Source organism: Podarcis pityusensis (assembly GCF_964106645.2).
Source record: "Podarcis pityusensis genome assembly, chromosome: 6".
NCBI classification, from domain to species: Eukaryota; Metazoa; Chordata; class Lepidosauria; order Squamata; family Lacertidae; genus Podarcis; species Podarcis pityusensis.
In genome coordinates this window covers 73,585,264-73,605,677 of record NC_138030.1, presented here as the reverse complement: position 1 = coordinate 73,605,677, position 20,414 = coordinate 73,585,264, and the positions used below count along the sequence as shown (strand labels likewise).

At 44.1% G+C, this 20,414-nt stretch overlaps 1 protein-coding gene across 4 annotated transcripts in view; it reads left to right on the top strand.

Annotated features, from left to right (window-relative positions):
• The first annotated feature begins 6,913 nt into the window (after positions 1–6,913).
• Positions 6,914–20,414, top strand: part of EVI5 (ecotropic viral integration site 5) — a 68,406-nt gene continuing 54,905 nt past the window's right edge. For 2 of the 4 annotated variants that reach the window (XM_081008613.1, XM_081008609.1), the window contains exon 1: positions 6,915–7,179. The gene's annotated coding sequence lies outside the window, so the exon portion shown is untranslated. Of the gene's footprint in view, positions 7,180–20,033; positions 20,053–20,414 lie in introns of those variants that run through there. The other 2 variants (XM_081008612.1, XM_081008610.1) reach the window with 2 other exon arrangements.

The following is a 20,414-nucleotide window of genomic DNA, read 5'->3' as shown; positions in this document are numbered from 1 at the left end:
GCACTGCCCCCTGGAGGCTTGGAGGGGAAGTGCCCTCATCCTCCTCCCCCCCCCCCGCCCGCCGCTCGCTCTCGCGTCCCTTTTCCGGCGCCTACGATGACGCCAATCCATGTCGTCGGAGCTCATGGTGTCCTCCGCCGCTCTGAGTGTGACGGCAACGCGCTCAGCAGAAAGCCGGCGGGTGCGCCACCTAGTGGCGCCTCGGTGCTAAGCGGCTTTTGCTCATACATTTCAACGCGGATTCTTCAATACGGAGGACTGGGATCATGTGGTCCTCCAGACGCTGCTGGATTCCCTTCAGCCCCAGCTGGCTTAGCCAATGCTCGGGGGGGGGGGGTTGGGAGTTGTAGTTCAGAAGCATTCAGAGACCTGTAGGTTCCGTCAGCTGTATGCTATTTGCATTTTTTTTTTAATTTGGCTTTTGAGAACCACATCATCTCTCATTAATGCTCACTCTCTCGGTGGGAGCATTGCTGGGAGTGGGAATTATATTCAGGAGAATGTGTTTGTAAAGTTCAGCCCATTTCGCAGAGAGGATTGATTTGCCTTTAGGGACCTTCCTCCAAACGACCATAATGAAAGGACTGCCCCCTTTTTAATAGGGTCCCTTGATCAAAACTGGGAATATGTGTCCCATTGTGCTGCTGGAAGAAGCAGAGAATGACTTCCAGCAGCAAGAATGTGTCCTACTCTTTTGCTGCAGAAAATATCTAAAAGGACTTTCTTTAAAAGGGAGGAAAAATACACCTGTATCTTACTCTTCGATTAAAGGAAGTCATATGTGATTATGCCATTTTATAGTCATAACAACCCTGTAAAGTTGGTTGAGGTAGTTTTTTTACCCAAGGAAGGCTCCTTCCTCTCAATCAGTCTATGACTGAGGATGAATGGATCTCCGGCTGAAGGGAAGTTCTGTCTCTGCACATGACTGTGGCATTATGGGAAGTCTTGCTTCTAAGCTTTTCTCTGGCATTCTGGGAAGTCTTGCTTCTAAGCTTTTCTCTGCTTCTGAACATACTGTACAACCAGTTCTAAATACCAAGACATTCCCTCATTTCCCTAGGATGTTCAGTTCATCTAAGTTCATGAAAACATTATACTCTGACTGACCTGTTCTTAATGCACAGTTGACCACATCTACGGAACACGATTATTGTATTCTTTCATGTTATGATCAATCATTAGTAATTGTTTTAGTCTTGCTATATCAATCATTAGTTATAATTTAATTAGGAGGTTTCATGCCTGTCTAGTTCTGTGCTCCCTTTCCCAGCCTTTAATCTATTGGTGATTAATGCCTACATATAACCCTTGCTCTGTACTTGTGTTAACCAATCAGCAACAAGTTGCTTTGTGTTTGTATCAACCAATCAGCAACACGCGCACCTGTGGCAATGTTGTAATATTGAATAAAAGAGTCTTCTTGGGGTTTGCTCCAGAGATGCCTCCCATATGACACCTGCTACTCGTCTGCCGTGATTTCAACCCAACATCCGGCCAAGGCCAATACTGCACTATTCCATAACAGAACCACTCTCAGTTGTTTCCCCACCTGTCAAATGTTAGCTTGTATGCTTTTAGAGGCAGTGATCTGTTGAGGGAGGAGGGTTTTTTTTAATCTTATTTCAATTATGTTGGTAATAAAGTAAATATACAACACACAAAAATCTACTACAATATAAAATAAATATACAATATACAAACAGTATGAAATAGTACAAAAACAGAAATCGAATCCTGTGGTCTCCTGATGAATTTTTAAAAGTAAGTTTTATACATTTGATTCATTTGTCATTTTCACTGGAATTATGAAGCCTGAGCCCATAATTTCAGAAAGTTCACTGCTGGTGTAGTGCTGCTTAATCCAGTTTGAGCTGGGCAGGATTCCTATGCTCAGCACCAATCCAACTCACTAGTAAATTTCAAGCAACGTGAAATGAGGAAACAGCTAGAGTCTCTCCCCTATAGACAATAGTAATTGTGACGTGCCCATGAATCACAATGTCTCTCACAATAGTACAATGCATCCACCATTCATAACACTGCAAGGTTAATACTACAACCAGTTGTGAAGCTATTTCAGTGCTGTACATCCACCAGACATGATACTCTGCCCATGCCCCATTCAGGATGTTGAATCTATACTGTAGTTTGTCACACTGCCACATCCATGTTACACCTATAAGCTGAATAAGGTAAAGGTAAAGGACTCCTGGATGGTTAAGTCCAGTCAAAGGCAACTATAGAGTGCGGCACACATCTCACTTTTCAGACCAAGGGAGCCAGCGTTTGCCCACAGACAGCTTTCCGGGTCATGTGGCCATCATGACTAAACCACTTCTGGTGCAACGGGACACCGTGACGGAAGCCAGAGCGCACGGAAACGTTTACCTTTCTGCCACAGTGGTAACCAATTTATCTACTCACACTCGAACTGCTAGGTTGGCAGAAGCTGGGACAGAGCAACAGGAGCTCACCCCATCGCGCAGATTCAAACCACTGACTTTCCAATCGGCAAGATGAAAAGGAAATAGCTTCCCTGCTTAGTGTAGTCCTTTGTTGTTTAGAAATACTTCAGGAGTTGGCACGTATATGTCAACCTCCTGCCCAAGCAGGTATCCCGTTCAAAAGTTCAAGTCAAAACTTATAAGCGTGTTCAGTAGAAAGATAGCAATTTTGCAAAGGAAAGATGCAAGGCTACAGGATTAACAAAGCAGAACTGACGGGAGTAGCCTACTAACAAGGATGCCACAAAAGGAATCTAAGTACTGTATTCCTCCTCTCATCTCTCCTTTGCAGAAAGAGGTTTCTACAGATGCTGTTTGACCTTCCTGTAAACCCACTTTATAAAAGGGCAAGCAAAAATGATTCCTCTGTGAGGAAAAGTTACTACATTTTGGGCTTCTTTTTTTTGTTGTTCAGAAAAACATGGACACATAATGGAGGTGTACAAGATAACCGTATGTATGTAGTGGAGAAAGCAGATAAGGGAGTAATCCCCTCTCAAAATGCTAAACCCCAGGGACCCTTAAGTGAAGCTGAATGTTCGGAGATTCAGGACAGACAAAATACACTACTTCTTTATACAGCACATAGAATTTGCTCCCACAAAAAGCAGTAATGGCCACCAACTTGGACAGTTTTGAAAGAGGACAGGACAGATTCCACTATCAATGGCTACAAGAGCCTAGGAGACTCACTGCTCTGGTATTGCCTACTATAATAGTTTAAAACAGTGCTGTTTTGCTCTCCTGTGCAAGCAAAGCAAGGGAGGCTATCACATAACAATGGTATTACGTTGATCACCTCAAGGGAGATGAAGTTGTAAAACATTATCACAGGAAAAATGTAACGCAATCAAGACAACATTCCAGTAGGAATGTCCTATGGAGATAGGCTCATTCAATCAAGAGTCTAAATTTAATTATGGTCTTTCAAAGACTGTACCATGGCTCTACATAAAAGAAATGGCTGGGGGCAGGCAGAGGTCTGCCTTTTCCTGCGGAGTAAGTGCCATGGCTATGTTAGTCTTTAGGAAAAACATGGCTACAGAGGGAAGGAGGCTTCTTCCATAGTAATCTAGGAAGCTGCCTTTAACAGAGTCAGACCACTGATCCATCTAATCTAGTCTTGTCTACACTGAGTGGCAGTTCTCCCGGGTTCCAGGTGGATTCAATTTAGCACCTTCAGCATGCAAGCAAATGCTCTACCAATGAAGATCTACCTATTCAGTGCCGAAATATGGTTTGAAGCTTTCGGGTAGAAAGCCACATAAACACAGGGCTTCAGGGACCTTGGTTCTGCCGCTCCAATTCTATGCTGATTACAGTTCTGTTGTACAATGCTGAAATCGTCCTTTGCCCCAAAAATCACTTTTCTACCTGAACATCTGAACTCTCAACGCAGAACCCAGAGCCTGACTCTGTTTCCCCTCCTGCTTTTCTTTCCCTGCCTCTGCCTTCCTGCCTCTCTTGACCCCCACTAGCTGAAGCAGTGGTCCTTACTCCAGCTGCTCAAAAGCTTTTCTCAGCTTTCTCTTGACAGCTTTCTCTCAATGTTCCCTCCTCACACAGGAATTTCAAGACTCTGATCCTAAACCTCCAACGCTTTGCGGGATATCTTCGGGAGAAGAAAAGGCTAAGAGGTATACTCTATGTGTGTCTAAAGGTAAAGGTAAAGGGACCCCTGACCATTAGGTTCAGTCGTGACCGACTCTGGGGTTGCGGCGCTTATCTCGCCTTTATTGGCCAAGGGAGCCGGCGTACAGCTTCAGGTCATGTGGCCACCATGACTAAGCCGCTTCTGGCGAACCAGGGCAGCACACAGAAATGCTGTTTACCTTCCCGCCAGAGCGGTACCTATTTATCTACTTGCACTTGACGTGCTTTCGAACTGCTAGGTTGGCAGGAGCAGGGACCAAACAACGGGAGCTCACCCCGTCGCAGGGATTCAAACCGCCAACCTTCTGATCGGCTAGTCCTAGGCTCTGTGGTTTAACCCACAGCGCCACCCGCGTCCTTATGTGTGTCTACTCATAAGTAAATTTCACTGAATTCCCACTCTCAAGTAAATATCAATCCTATTATCTTTAAACACCTATTATCCTGTAATCTATTAGAACTCCCCAACCAATGCTATGCTGAACAGAACAGGAGACAGGATTATTCCATATAGGAGGAATCCAGCCAAGTCACTAGCCCCACCTCTTCTGAGGGGTGGAGTGAGGTATCTATATAAGCCCTAAAGCCCCTTTTCCGGGGTGTGTCATTTAGCATTGAGAAATGCTCGTTTCTTCTACTGTGGATACTATCTCCAGGCGCAGGAGTTTCAAGGCGGTAGTAAGCACAAAAGTATTTTTTATAAGCTTTATGCATTAAAGTCCTTAAAATGAAACGGAGGGTTTTTTTGTGCCCTAATGTGATAGTTGGTTGTAGTCAACCAAGTTCTACTCAAAGCCAATGAACTTAAATTAATTATGTTTGCTAATTTAAATGGTTTTATTCCGAGTATGACTAATGTTGGATACAACCCAGTTAGCTAGTAGTTGTTGTACTCATATTTTTTTTAAAATAATTGTATACAAGTCCAGTATTAAAGGTTCTGTGAGAGGGCAACAAATAACCTACTTAAAGTGATTACTTCAGAATTACTTCCTAGTGAAAGTTTAGAACCAAACTGCTTTGAGGGTTTGTTTGTTTGTTTACAATCAAACAGTATATAAATTTTATGAAATAAGTAGTTACACACTTACATGGTTGGGTTTTATTTACTTTTGTAAATATGGTTCTGTAGAATATAGTTTTATTGGTTATCAAACAGTTTAGGGCCTGTTCTGATACTGTTATTGCTAGGAGTGATGCTTTGTGTAGTAGTATAAATGACATATTCAAATAAGTTGTACTCAGCGTATGCTCATTGAAATCAATGAACATGGCTAAGTTAGGTCCATTAATTTTAGTAGGTCTACGCTGGGTAAAACTTAGTTGAATACTTAGTTGAATTCAGCTTAGTTGAATACGTTTCATTTCGTTTCGCTACTGGCATTGAAGCTAGGTCAACTAATTTATATAGCTCAATTCTCTGATGAATTGAGCATCATTAAGTCCTTCTTAAATAAAAAGGCTGACTTGTGCTTTGGCCTTTTTAAACTGTGTCAGGGCGGTTATTGTTTTGGTTTGTTATTATCCTATGTATTTTTGTATTTTTATATTGTACACTGCCCCGTGATCTTCGGATGAAGATGGTATAGAAATTTAATAATAACAATAGAGGCTAGTTTATATTGCTGACTTATACCTCGTGCAATGAGGTAATGGCTCCAGGTTGTTTCACAGTAACTTGAGTGGAGGTACCGTATTAAAAGACTTCCTTGACATGAAGATATATTCTGTAGCAAAAAAGGTATATATGAATTTGTGTTGTTGGGGCTGTCACTACACTCAAGAAGTTTAGCCATTTAACGATCTGGCTTTTAACCCAAACACTAATTAAACAATTAGAACTTTCAGTTTAACCAATCAAAGCTACTTACCATGTTGGAAGGAAAGGCTACCTTTAATGTTTTCATTTTCTTATGGTAACATACCAAAAGCAAAATAGTTAAAAAACTTAAATATGCATGCCTTTAATTAGAGTCACCACGTTTTATCAACCCCTCTGCTCCTGAGTCTTTAAATGCATTTAACATTAGCAGGTGAGGCTTACTCCCTTGTCTGTTCAGGATTCCTGCCTTGTTTATGTGGCTGGAACCTTAGTTCCTACATTTTTTGGACTAGGGGGAGGTTGAGGTGTTGTTTATTTGTTAATTAGTGGGCATGAGTACTGCTTTATTATTTGAGTGTATATATTTCCTCAGGACGCCCCTGTTTTCATTGGAGAAATGTTGGAGGGTATGGTAGGACGTCCCTGTTTTCATTGGACCCCCGAACCGTCTGAAGGCAATCCTGTATACGGAAGCTTTTTTAATGTTTAATATTTTATTATGGGAGCGGTATACAAATTTGAAGAAGAAGAGGAAGAAGCAAAGGAAGGAGGAAGGAAGGAAGGAAAGAAGGAAGGAGCAGAGGAAGAAGTATGGTTAGGAAGAACCCATGTGTTATGACAACACAGTTCCCATCTAGATCTTGTTTTCACCTAAGGAGACAGTGCCTTTCCCCCCGCTGGGAGAAAGCTGAGAATCAAGTTAGCATTCAAGGCAGCCAAACCACGCGCGAGAAAAGCTGCCCGGCTGCTGGATGCCGCGCAGCCTGCATTATTTCCTCGGTAGGGAAGGCAGCCCCGCCGAGAGGCCGGCCTTCCTAGCCAGCCAACCCGCGGGGCATTGCAGCCCGGCTGCCCGGCGGCGTCCCTTTCCCCGCCGTTCGCCCTCTCGTCCAGCCTCGAGTCGCCTGCCCCGACGGCGGAGGGGGGCGCGTGCGCCTGCGCGCGGGTCTCTCCCAGGGACGTGGCCCGCTTTCTCGAGGCTGGAGCTGCTGGAGAAAGGGTGGAGAGACAAGGAGGGAGGGAAGGAAGGAAGGAAGGGGGAAAGAGAGGACGAAGAAAGGCGGGACGCCGTCCGGGCGGGGAGCTCCGAGGCAGCAGCAGCAGCAGCAGCAAGCGGCGGCGGCGGCGGCTCCGGGCCGGGCTGGCTGCCCAGGAAACTGATGTTCTCGCCTTCTCTCCCCGGCAAAGGCTTCCAAGGTGAGCGAGCGGCGCCCCTCCTGGCCCCCATCGCTCCTTTGCACCCCAGGGGGGAGGAGGAGACCCCAGGGGAAGAGCCCACCCACCCACCACCCCGGGGGAAAGGGTGCCGGGGTTGGGGAGCCCGGTGGCCTTGGAGAGGGCCAGGGCGCACGGAGCCCCCTCGCCGCGCTGCGCCCTGGAGACGCGAATGACAGGAAGGTGTGGACGCCTCTCTCTCTCTCTCTTTCTTTCTTTAATTCTTTCTCTGTCTCCTCGGGCCTGTTGTGGCCTTGCAAAGAGAGCTGCTTTGCATGCTCTCCCTTCCCCGCGTCTTGCAGGCGTCTTGCAAAAGGAATTGCAACAGATCAACATCGGAGAGCGCGCTGCTTGCGCTGGTGCGGGATTTCGTCGGGTTTCCTCCTCCTCCTCTTTTCCACCCACCGGATTTCCTCTCTGCGGCGGGGGAACGACCCCTGTGTTGTGTGTTTCTGTGGTTAGTCTTTGCGGCAACGTCCCTTCTTGGCTCTCCCAGGCTGAGCACCAACTCCAAGTGAAGGGACCTGATCCGGCTTTATCAGACAGGGCATAATCCCTCAGAGATGAGACCGCGTTTTTTCCTTAAAGATGCTCAGCCATCAGCAAGAGTGCCCCTGAGTAAGGGCAGAGAGCTTTCTGCTTAACCACAGAAAGGTTGCACTCGCAGATGGTGCAGCACAAAACGTCAGTCTTGTAGTTCACTTGTTGAGGATTGATTTCAACCCATGGGATGCACCCAACCTAAGAACTGAGTGGCTCCAGTCAGTCCGCACTAGGTCCACGCGGTGCCTCTACAATCCCATCCCAACCACATATGGCAAAGAATATTTTTTCTTGTCCTGCGTGTAATTCTCGGTCAGAGGTGGAGGTGTCTTAAATCAGATGCGCCCATTTTTGAAATCCTTTTATGGCAGCAGCGAGCCACACACACACACACACACACACACACACACAGGATGGCATGCATTTTAAGATCTCTGCATTGTCTCCTGCAAAACAGTTGGTTGAGATGGGGAGGAGGGAAGATCCCCAAAGGAGCTCAGGCATGGAGTTAGTTCCTTAGAGAAGCTTAAGTATGTCTGAGACACTGTTTTGGAAAAATAAGCTCTAGGCCTCTGGTCCTTTTGACTTGGCTTGGTTGCACCACCCATTACGGAGACTGGTATGTTTTCCCTGTTTAAGGCTTGAAACCATTTTTCCTGAGCTGCTTTTTCCCTTCCCTTTGCCCAGCTATGGTATCCCATAGGACACTCTGGGATAACAGCAAGGTTTTATTACTGATACTGCTCATTCTCATAAGAAGATTCCATTACCCTTGCAGCGGAAGAAGAGAGATTCTGTTGATATGTGTGGATCTTGCCTGGGGGAGTGAATTACCCAAGACATCTAGTTTGAGCCCAGTGGCCTTTACAAGGGGTAACATGTTGATTTCAGCTGGCTTGCAAGCACCTAACAGAATCAAACTGAAACACAAGTTTCTACATGAACCATGTTAACTGATGCCTATCTCTTGCTTAAATGGCAGTAGAATGAATTGAGGTGGTCCTTCAGAAGATGCTAGATATTTATTTAAAAGTGACTGATCCTCTTGCATCCCCGAGGCATTGGAAATATTGATCCGCCTGTTTAAACTTTCATGAGTCTCTGCTTGCTAGTTCAAAACAAGATTTTGTCCATTATAAATACTCTTGTACGAAACATTCTTCTGCCAAGTTGCAGTTTGGACAGCCTTTAACTTCAGATTGACTAATTCTAAACCAGAAGGCTTGCATAAGAGTGATGAGCTTGCATAAGGATATTGTCATTTTTCCACAGAATCATAACCCACTTCCTGTAAAAAAAAGTGTTTTTTAAAAATCCCTGTTAAGTCAGCTATTTGTATACTCGGCATGCTGAGGTTCAGTCCAGGATAGCTTTCCGGGAAGTTCAGTTTGCTTTTGGAAAGAGTTTATGTTTCCTCGAAAATTCACCCCAGAAGATACTGTGATGAAACTTTTGAGAGAATAAATGACGTTTAAAGCAGAGGTGTATGCTCAGATCGGCGAGGGTTGCTCAAACCAATGATGGAGGCTTGGGTGAAAGTTCATCATTCAGCATAGCCGAAAACTATGCACTTCTGAACCTAGGGACAGCGTGTATATAGGGATAGAGGCATTTCCCCTCCCTGTTCCCACTCTTGATTTGCCTGTGGGGCTTAGCTGATCCACAAAGATGTGGGAAAAGCTGCAGACAATGGGTGTTTGGAATTCCCCCATGGAGTAGCGAGTGGAGTGGGAGGAGGCCAAAATCTTATTTTCTGCAGGCGTCTTTGTAGGGAGGAGAAAGCTGACCTTGAGGGAAAAACAAAAGCTTGCTACAGTTGGAACAACGATGTTTGTTTGCTGAGTTAAAAAGAGAGAGAGAGGGCTATCCACTTAGGATATCCAACTTAAAAACTCTGGGAGATAGGCTGAAGGCCAAGCCACACATTACAGTTGGTTTATTATATCACTGGTCTCGTTTTGTCTGTACTAAATATAGTTGGATTGGGCAAAGGGGTGGGGGTGGGGGGGTGGAACTGATTTGATTCCTCAAGTGGTGCCAGGGTGGAGATGTTTAACACTTTCCCTTGCACTATTTTCCCATTCTAAATTGCTTCTCTCACGCTGCTACTTGCTCCACAGGGAAGTATATAAGTGCCTGTATCATGGCTGCATTCTCTCTCCCTCTCTCCCTCCCTCCCCTTGCAAATCAGCAGACAGTATTTTTGGGGAAGGGTTATTTAAATTGAGGGAGGTAACCCTCCTCCTCCAGCTGCATTTTTTCAATGCTGCTTTACTGATCAAATCAGCACCTTCTTTCCCTGCATGCAGATGTATTTAGTTAAAAACAAACAAACTCAAAACACCAGGAGATCAATCAAAGATTTCCCAGCATAGCATGCAATTTTTTATTTTATTTTATTTATGGCTCCCCTTTATCACATACACAGCCCAACAGGACAATGACAATAATCCACCAACAGCATACAAATCAATATGGCTAACCTGATCCAAAACACCCACCCACCTCACTCACACACGAAAACAAAGATCACCACAGCCAATCACAAGCAAACAATCACACCCTAGGCCAACCCCAACCTCTCTCACCACCAAAGGAACACAAGTGAACAACACAAGCAACGCTGACACCAAACTCTACATACATTAAACATAAGCATAGCATGCAATTTGTCCCTAAGGCAGCTCAGCGCTTGTTACCTTCCTGCGGCAGGCTACTATAACCTAGTTTGAGATTAAGATTTACTTACATTTTGACACTATTTTTTCGTTTTTCTGATGGTTGCTGGGATTTTGAGCAAGGCCAGAGAAGCTGACATCAATGTGGGGGAGAGGCTGTCAGGTGCATATTGAAAAGTCATGGGGTATTGTGCGTTTTCCCCCTTGACTCCATTTCCTCACCTTCTCCACATTGTTTGATGCTGAGGCCTGGTGTTTTGTGGTTAGAGGGAAATTACATGGTTTTTCCAGCAGATGGCTGATAAGTGTATAGAAAGGCAGGGCTTGTATCCAGGAGGTTCATGAAGACTAGAGGAAGACTAACTAAGAATAGGCAATTGGTGCATGGTTTCCTAGGATTTTGTGTTTTTAATGTGGACAGTTGACTTTACCCCAGCATAATTCCCTTTTCTTTATTTTACACATAGGTGACGCACTTAAGATTCTCATTTGCCCTTCAGTTTTTCAAGCTCCTGCATACTGCTAACTGCATTTAAACAAAATCTCTTCAGGAAATAAAATCTGTAAGGACCAGGTGCTAGGGCTAGGGTTAAGCTGACATTAGTGGGTTGTGGGGAAAATTAACAGGGGTAGAATCTCACTCTTTTAACAGCTGCATTTTCCCCTCTGAAAGGAAGGGAGGGAGACCTGCCACTAGCAGTAAAGTATCGAGATAGCTTGAAAGTAAATGCAATTAAACCAATTGGACCTCTTTCCAAATAAATGTGATGAGGGCTATGTGCCTCTCTTAGGTCTGTCTCCTAAAGCTGCTTTCGACATTTTTTCTTCTTTTTTGTGTTGTTGTTGTTGTTGTTTAGTCATTTAGTCGTGTCTGACTCTTCGTGACCCCATGGACCAGAGCATGCTAGGCACTTCTGTCTTCCATTGCCTCCCGCAGTTTGGTCAAACTCATGCTGGTAGCTTCGAGAACACTGTCCAACCATCTCGTCCTCTTTTTTGTACCTTTCTTTTTTGTACCAGCGTACAAAACATTTAATATATACACCCATAAACTCTAGCATGCATGAGGTAAATGTGTATATATCCCATTGGAGCAGGACCGAGGAAACCCAAAAAGCAGTTGCTCCTTGTTGCTTGTTTAGCTGGGGGAAACTGCAATCTGCTGATACATAATGGGCAGAGCGGCCCTAATTTTTACTGGCTGATCCCCATGTAAAACAACCTTGAAGCACACAGTTCTGTGGGTTTGGAGATTTGTAGAAGGTGATGAAAGATAAGATCTACTTTAATGTAAGATGAGCATAGGGTTAGCATAAGATTAGCATCTGTTACTCCTCTAAATTGTTTTTCCATTCTTGTGTCCTGATCCTAAACTTGCTATGTAAATAGAATGGATGTTTCACTGGTACCGATAGAATTTTCATGGAAATATGATTAGCATCCTATCACACAAGCTGGGTTATACACGATCAAAAACTGTCCTCTACTGAACTTTTAAGACTAGAAACATTTTTTTAAAATACTGGCTGTCAGACAGCTCTTACTGTCAAAGTTCTTCCTGGTGTTTAATTGGAATCTCCTTTCTTTTAACCTGAAGCCCTTGATTTGATTCCTACCCTCCAGAGCAGGAGAAAACAAGCTTGCTCCATCTTCCAGGTGACAGCCCTATAGATGTTTGAAGATGGCTATCCTATCTTCTCTCAGTCTTCTCTTTTCCAGGCTAAACATCCCAACTCCCTCAACTGTTCCACTTAAGGCTTGGTTTCCAGACCCTTGATCATCTTGAGTGCTCTCCTCTACACAATTTCCAGCTTGTCAATATTTTTCTTAAATTGTGGCGTCCAGAACTGGACAGAGTATTCTAGGTGTGGTCCGACCAAGGCAGGATAGAACATTACTATGATTTCCATTGATCTGGGCACTTGGCTTCCATTGATGCAGCCTAGAATAGCATTAGCTTTTTTTGCTGCAGCATCACACTGTTGATTTGTGTTAAGCTTGTGGCCCACTAAGACCCCTAGATCCTTTTCTCATGTGCTACTGGCAAGCCAGCTGTCTCCCATCTTATATTTGTGCAGCTGGTTATTCCTGCCTAGGTGTGTAGAACCTTAACATTTGTCCCGATTGAAATTATTTGGTTAGTTTGGGCCCCGTTCTCTTATCTGTTAAGGTCATATTGAATTCTGATTCTGTCTTCTGTGGCATTAGCTACCCCTCCCAGTATGGTGTCATCTGCAAATTTGATGAGCATCCCCTCAATTCCTTCGCCCAAGTCATTTATAAAGACGTTGAACAATAACGGGCCCAGGGCAGAACCACCCCACTTCTCACTTTGTTCCAGGATGATAAGAAACCATTAGCGAGCACTCTTTGGGTTCGGTCAGCCAACCAGCTACAAACCCACCTAACAGTTACCTTGTCCAGCCCACGTTTTACCAGCTTTTTCACAAGAATAACAGGCGAGACTTTGTTAGAAGCCTTACTGGAATCCACAACATTCCCCTGATCCACCAAGCTTGTAACTTATCAAAAAAGAGATTTATCTGGCCTGATGTAAGAGTTTCATTCAGCAGGTGCACGTCAAAGATAGGATTCCGTTGTAAATCTTATTTCAGTTCTTGTTGAGTATAAATTGTTTTCTGCTTGGCTGCTTTCCCATCTAACAAGAGCTATCTGATGGTTACAGTTGTTGTAACCTTTTTTGCTCTGCCTGTTTGTTTTTATTGGTTGGATATTATCTTGCTTACCCTGATAGTGCAGGAAAAGGAAAGTTAAGTACATCTGTAGGTCATTGCAAATATAAGACTATGCCAATTCTTATCTAAAACAGTAATTTTGTGTCAATTCATGTTATTTTTAACAGAAGTTTTTTCTTAAGCGTTGGGTTTAATAGCTGCATTCACCACAATCCACTTACTGAATAAATAATGTTCAAAGAGAATAAGGTAAAATATATTAATATATGATAATGGTTGGTCATACTGAAGAGCTGAATGTGAGAAGGAGTAACTTATATCTTCCATCTCATTTTTTAAACAATATATTCAGGACCTTGCATTCCTGTAACTTTTTAATAATGTTGCTAGCCAGCATTTTTATTGCAATTTGAATATACTTATTCTTAATTGGAAAATTCATTCTTAATACATATTAGTATTCCCTGTCTTAGATTATCTCTTTAATCCTTCTGAAGGCCAGGATTAATAAAATTTCTGAATGATTTCTGTTTTATGGGAAAATGCTATAAAATTGAGAAGTCTTAAAAACATCATTTGGGGTTTTAGTCTTCAACTTCCTCTATAATTTCTTCCCACAAAATAATACACATTACCCTCTTGCAAACACCTCATTTAGACATTGGCCCCTGTTAGAATGACAACATAACTTATCATAGCATAATATTTAAGATACTGGCTATCATTAAACAGCACTAAAGTAATCATTAGTGTGTTTTATGGTACATGAAGGCATTAAGTAAGTGTAGATTAGTAATGTCCATGGCTTAGAACTTGGCGAATCCATTTTCCATTCTGCAGTGGACCATAAACTTCACAGTTGGCTTATGATTTGGCTACTGTACTTCCATTTAGGAATAAAAAATATTGTCACTGACCCACTGGAGAAGCATCATTAGCACTTAATGAGGGAAAGAAATAAGGTGCACAGGTATAACCTTATAAGAAGTGTTTGCTCAGATAATAATTTCTTTATTGTGTGGCCTGAGGGACATATTGCCTCCAGGGGAGTGTGGGAGGGGATTAATTTCTAAGGCTGCCATTTGTTGGGGTGACTGGTACATAGCAGATATGGTGTGATACCATTTGGAACTGGACTGCTCAGTATGGGGTGGGTGTTGGTGGCAAGTATCAGGGTCCATCTTTCACCCCTTTTGTGTATTCCTATTTTCCATAGATTACAGTGGTATCTCGGGTTAAGTACTTAATTCATTCCGGAGGTCCGTTTTTAACCTGAAACTGTTCTTAACCTGAAGCACCACTTTAGCTAATGGGGCCTCCCACTGCTGCTGCGCCACCGGAGCACGATTTCTGTTCTTATCCTGAAGCAAAGTTCTTAACCTGAAGCACTATTTCTGGGTTAGCGGAGTCTGTAACCTGAAGCGTATGTAGCCTGAAGCATATGTAACCTGAGGTACCACTGTATAGGAATTTCCTGGGTGCTTTGAGATGAATTGAAGGGCAAACACTTTAATATTCGTTGTTTATTATTATTATTATTTTACCATTGCTCGGTTTATGCGCTGGGAAATCTATTTCTCCACACTCCAAGGTGTGCTTTTCTTCCTTCGCATCTCATCAATTCAGCTGTCCTCACTTAGGTTCGAATGCATTCACACTTGAGTTTGGATATAAAAGCAATGAATTTTGAGGTGCGGATTCCATTAACCTCATTAAGTCATGAAAAATCTGACACGCTTTGTGTAAGTCAAGAAAACGGTATTGGAGAGCTAGTGATTTCCGGGACAGGTTAGCGAAAAGCAAGAGCCGTTGGCATCCGTCTGTCTCGAGAGAAAATGGAGTGTGCCTCCAGGGGGAATTCGAACCATTGCACCGAAGATCTCTTCTGCGGGACACAAGCCTGGGCAGTGGGTATGAAGGTCCTGGATTGCCCAGAAGACAAGGCCCTGCCCCACCTTGTCCTCGCTGATGTGGTCCAAAGAAAAGCAGAGCAATGCGTTTGGCACCAGTTTGGCTGTAGCAGTTGCAGGAAGGAGGTGTAGAAGATGCCAGTCAACCATCTTAGGGACTTTACTCCGGAATTGTGAGGGGTTTTCTCCTCAGCCTTTTCTTCTCCCAAAGATGTCCCGCAAGGCAGCGGAGGTTTAGGACCAGAGTTTTCCTTCTCTGAGATCGGCTGCTTTCCCAGGTTGATGAGCCCAACATGCCCCTCACTTCCCTCTACAGCATAGACAGAAACCATTTTCTTGGCCACTGGACTCACTACTTGTCTCGTCTGCTCAACCTGCTGGAGCCTGTCTCCACATGGAGGGGAAGCCCCTAACTCACCAAGGGTTTGAGACCCGTTGGCTATCCCCACCTGGTTTAGCCAGCCAGTCAGAGTCATTCCAGCTGTTTAGGGCTAACTACCCCAGAAGGAGCACAGTGTGTACTTACACGCTTACTACTACCCTGAGTGGGATGCGGGTGGCGCTGTGGGTTAAACCACAGAGCCTAGGACTTGCCGATCAGAAGGTTGGCAGTTCGAATCCCTGCAACGGGGTGAGCTCCCGTTGCTCGGTCCCTGCTCCTGCCAACCTAGCAGTTCGAAAGCGCGTCAAAGTGCAAGTAGATAAATAGGTACTGCTCCAGCGGGAAGGTAAACGGTGTTTCCATGCACTGCTCTGGTTCGCCAGAAGCGGCTTAGTCATGCTGGCCACATGACCCGGAAGCTGTACGCCAGCTCCCTCAGCCAATAAAGTGAGATGAGCGCTGCAACCCCAGAGCCGGCCATGACTGGACCTAATGGTCAGGGTTCCCTTTACCTTTACTACCCTGAGTAGACCTGTTGAATCAATAGACTCTAGTTTATTATTAATTCATTGAGTTCATAGACTTGTAGAGATGGAAGGGGTTCCAAGGGTCATCTACTCCAACCCCCTGCAATGCAGGAATCTGATAATTTTTTACCCAAATGCATAATGTACATCGATTTCCTTTAAAGCTATCCTTTAAACATTGTATTCTGTAACATGTACTAACAGGAGTAAAAAATCAAGTTTACATATATGTACAAACACAGAGAGAGAGAGTATTCGGTACTGTACATGTATTAAGTAGATTGAATTTTACAATAATAGGGGTATGTCGGTAAGGAAAACTAAATATCTGTCACCAAAGGCAACCTCTTTTCAGCTGACTCCAAAACCTGGAGTGAGCAAATCTGGGCAGAAAAGTGCATGAGGCAACAGAAGGGGAAAGTAAAACTTTCCTTCTCCATGTGCCCTTTTAGTTGTAAATTTTTTTTAAAAAAATCCCTCTATTTAATGTGGGTTCAGAGAAGACATGTGAATAAACAACAAGGCTGCCTCAACTTGTCTGATTTGGCCCTTAAATTAGTCTGTATGTGAAGTCTCCGAAGAGCATTTTCAGTAGGTTGCTGTGTGAAACCTGGATATATTTATGCCCAGCACTTGTATGAGACAAACTGGAAAGGTCAAGCCTACCTTGACATGTCCCTTTCTTGCTTTTGCTAAACATGGCGATTGTGTTACCTGAGAAACAAAAATGCTAACCTGTGCTGGCATTTACAGGTACATAGTGACCGTGTTTTGCAGTTCTGCAGAAATATTTCAAATTAAAGCGTCAACAAGTCATGCAAATTAGAAAACCAAACAGACCAAACAACATTTTCAAGTTCTCTGGAAACTTGCTTTGTGGGGGAATAAATACCTGTCATTGCTTTAAAAGAAGAGGGAACGTTTGCTGTTCTTTGAGGCTTTGTGGGTTTTTTAGCATGTTAAAATTATGCATATTTACTTCTGCAGTTTTTACTTCTCCTTTCAAGTTCAGTCAGTGGCTATTTAAAAAAAACAACAACTGGTGTTTTTGGGTTCCACTAATTTAGAAGCACTTTCTCGGAGTGAAAGTTTTTCTCTTTTCTTGGCAGAGAGCAATTTCTGCCTTGCTCTTGGTTGCTTCTATTGTGCCAAAGAAAACAAATGTCTTGGCTTGTGAAGTATCACCAACAAGAAGAAACCTCTTGCATGTAAATACGGCTGGCAAATGAGATAGTCGGTTCTGGGTTGGCATTGTTCTCTGTATTCAAATTTATGGAGGTGAATCAGAGACAAACATTGGCACCAGAGGCCTGCAGGAGCAAACGGGGAGCAGGACAAGTACAGCTCACCCTGTAGCAAAGCAAAACAAAAAATCCAGCATCCTTGATAAGGGGAGCTCTGTTGACTCGGGTCAGCGGTTTATACAGTGGTACCTCAGGTTACATACGCTTCACGTTACCCAGCTAACCCAGAAATAGTGCTTCAGCTTAAGAACTTTGCTTCAGGATGAGAACAGAAATTGTGCTCTGGCGGCGCAGCAGCAGCAGGAGGCCCCATAAGCTAAAGGGGATGTTTCAGGTTAAGAACAGTTTCAGGTTAAGAATGGACCTCCCGAACGAATTAAGTACTTAACCTGAGGTACCACTGTATAGTCTAGCAGCCTATTCTCACAGTGACCAACCAGATGCCTACAACAGTGGTTCCTAATTGGTGGTCTGTCTGGGCCATCCTGTTGGGGCGGGCAAATAATAATAATAATAATAATAATAATTAATAATAAAAAATTATTTATGCCCTGCCTATCTGACTGGGCTTCCCCAGCCACTGTGGGCGGCTTCCAACAAAATATTAAAATACAGCAATGCATCAAACATTAAAAGCTTCCCTAAACGGGGTAGCCTTCAGATGTCTTCTAAAAGTCTGGTAGTTGTTATTCTTTTTGACATCTGGTGGGAGGGCGTTCCACAGGGCAGGTGCCACTACCGAGAAGGCCCTCTGCCTGGTTCCCTGTAACTTGGCTTCTCGCAGTGAGGGAACCGCCAGAAGGCCCTCACCGCTGGACCTCAGTGTCCGGGTAGAACAATGGGGGTGGAGACGCTCCTTCAGATATACAGTGGTACCTCGGGTTACATACGCTTCAGGTTACACACTCCGCTAAGCCAGAAATAGTGCTTCAGGATAAAAACAGAAATCGGGCTCCGGTGGCGCGGCAGCAGCAGGAGGCCCCATTAGCTAAAGTGGTGCTTCAGGTAAAGATCAGTTTCAGGTTAAGAACGGACCTCCGGAACGAATTAAGTACTTAACCCGAGGTACCACTGTACTGGACTGAGGCCATTTAGGGCTTTAAAGGTCAGCACCAATACTTTGAATTGTGCTCGGAAACGTTCTCGTGTGAGAGCATGGTGCCCAAAATCGTGTGAGATCGCAGCACCTAAAAACGCAGGTCACGTGACCTGCATGAGAGTGTGGCTTGGTTTTGTGCTGGGACATGTTGGAGGGTATGGTGACACCGTTCATGTAACAAAAAGTACCCCAGAGATATCAATATTTTCAGAAGTAGAGGGTCTGTGGCTTGGCTTTTGATAAACAAAGGGTCTGCAGTACTTGGCTAATTGGGAACCACTAGCCTAATAGGAAGCCCCTCAAGTAGCCTAAATGCAACATCGCTCTCCTTGCTTGTGATTTCCAGCAAGAGATATTCAGAGGTAGCCATCACGGCCAGTAGCTATTGATAGCCTTATCTTTCATAAATTTGTCTGCTTCTCTTTTAAAGCCGTCCAAGCTGGCGGCCATCACAACATCTTGTGGGAGCAAATTTCAGTGTTCACTGCTTCACACGGCATATAGTTTCCTTTCCCTTGTCCTGCTTCTTTCAGCAGTCGGCTTCATCGGATGATCCTGGGGTTCTAGTTTTCTGAAAAAAAGAGGAAAACTTCCCCCTGTCCATGTTCTCAACCTTGCACAATCTTATGCACGCCTGCCATGTCCAACCATGCTCCCTTTCTTTCCAAACTTAAAAAGCCCGAGAGCTTTCCTCTCAGGAGGGTTGATCCAGCCCCTTGATCATTTGGGGTTCCTGTTTTCTGAACCTTTTCTGGCTCCACGCTATTGTTTTTGAGGTGAGAGGACCAGAATGCAGTGGCGTAGCATGGGTTACCAATGCCCCGGGGCCGCACGGACAGAGTACGCGTGCACATTCAACTGCTTAATGGCATACACATCACCCATGAGATTGCAATTGCAGAGATAAGAAGAGAAAAGTCATTCCGTTGTCTGGAGAGGTCACTTCCTGGTTCGCATGCAGAAGTGGTTCTCCACGGAGCCCACTGACAGTGCGCATTGGTACTGAGGCAGCACCAATTGTTGAAATTTTGTGCCCCTAATGATTTTGCACCCAGGGCAACCGCCCCTGCGCCCCACCCCCACCCTGTGCCCCTGCTAGAATAGAACACAGTACAGTGGTACCTCGGGTTACATATGCTTCAGGTTATAGACACTTCAGGTTACAGACTCCGCTAACCCAGAAATATTACCTCAGGTTAAGAACTTTGCTTCAGGATGAGAACAGAAATTGCGCGGCAGCAGCAGGAGGCCCCAGTAGCTAAAGTGGTGCTTCAAGTTAAGAACAGTTTCCGGTTAAGAACGGACCTCTGGAACGAATTAAGTACTTAACCCGAGGTACCATTGTATTCCAAATGTGGTCATATCATAGATTTGTATAATGGCATTGTGATATTGGCAGGTTTTTTCCAGTCCCTTTCCTAATGATCCCTAACATGGAATTTGCCTTTTTCATAGCTGCCACAGACTAGATCAACAACTCCATTGATCTTTCCACGATATCCTCAAAGTCTTGCTCCTGGTCAGTCATTGAAGTACAGACCCCATTAGTTTATATGTGAAATTGGCAACAACAAAAAAGACTCAGTGTGAATCACTTTACATTGAATTGTGCTTGCCATTTTAGTGATCATTCACTTTTTGGGAGCTCCCTGAAATCCAATTTTGTTTTAACCAAGAATGATTTCATGGTTAATCCTGAAGCAAACCTGGCTTTCTCACTGCTCGTCATCTCAGCAATGCTGAGAAAAAATTATCACCCATCTGCTACTGTAAAAGGTATTTAACATACATTTAAATCTCTTAATTATCACCGGCTGTAATTTTTTGCCATCCATTTCCCACCTTGATTCTTTTTTCTTCATATATCTGCCAGCTAAGATTTCACTTCATGCATCTAAAGAAGTAGGTTTGAGTCCGCAGAAGCTCATGCCATTAAAAAATGTTAGTCTTTCAGGTGCAACAAAACTCCTTTGTTTTTACTGTAAATGTGAAATAGCACTGGTCATGGGTGTAGCCAAGGGAGGGCTGGGGGGGGGGGTAGCTGCTCCCCATAGATCCACAAATATTATTGAAAAGCATTGAAAGTAATCACTTATCTGAGGTTCTGCCCCACCCCCAGCAGAAACCTGCCCTCTGCA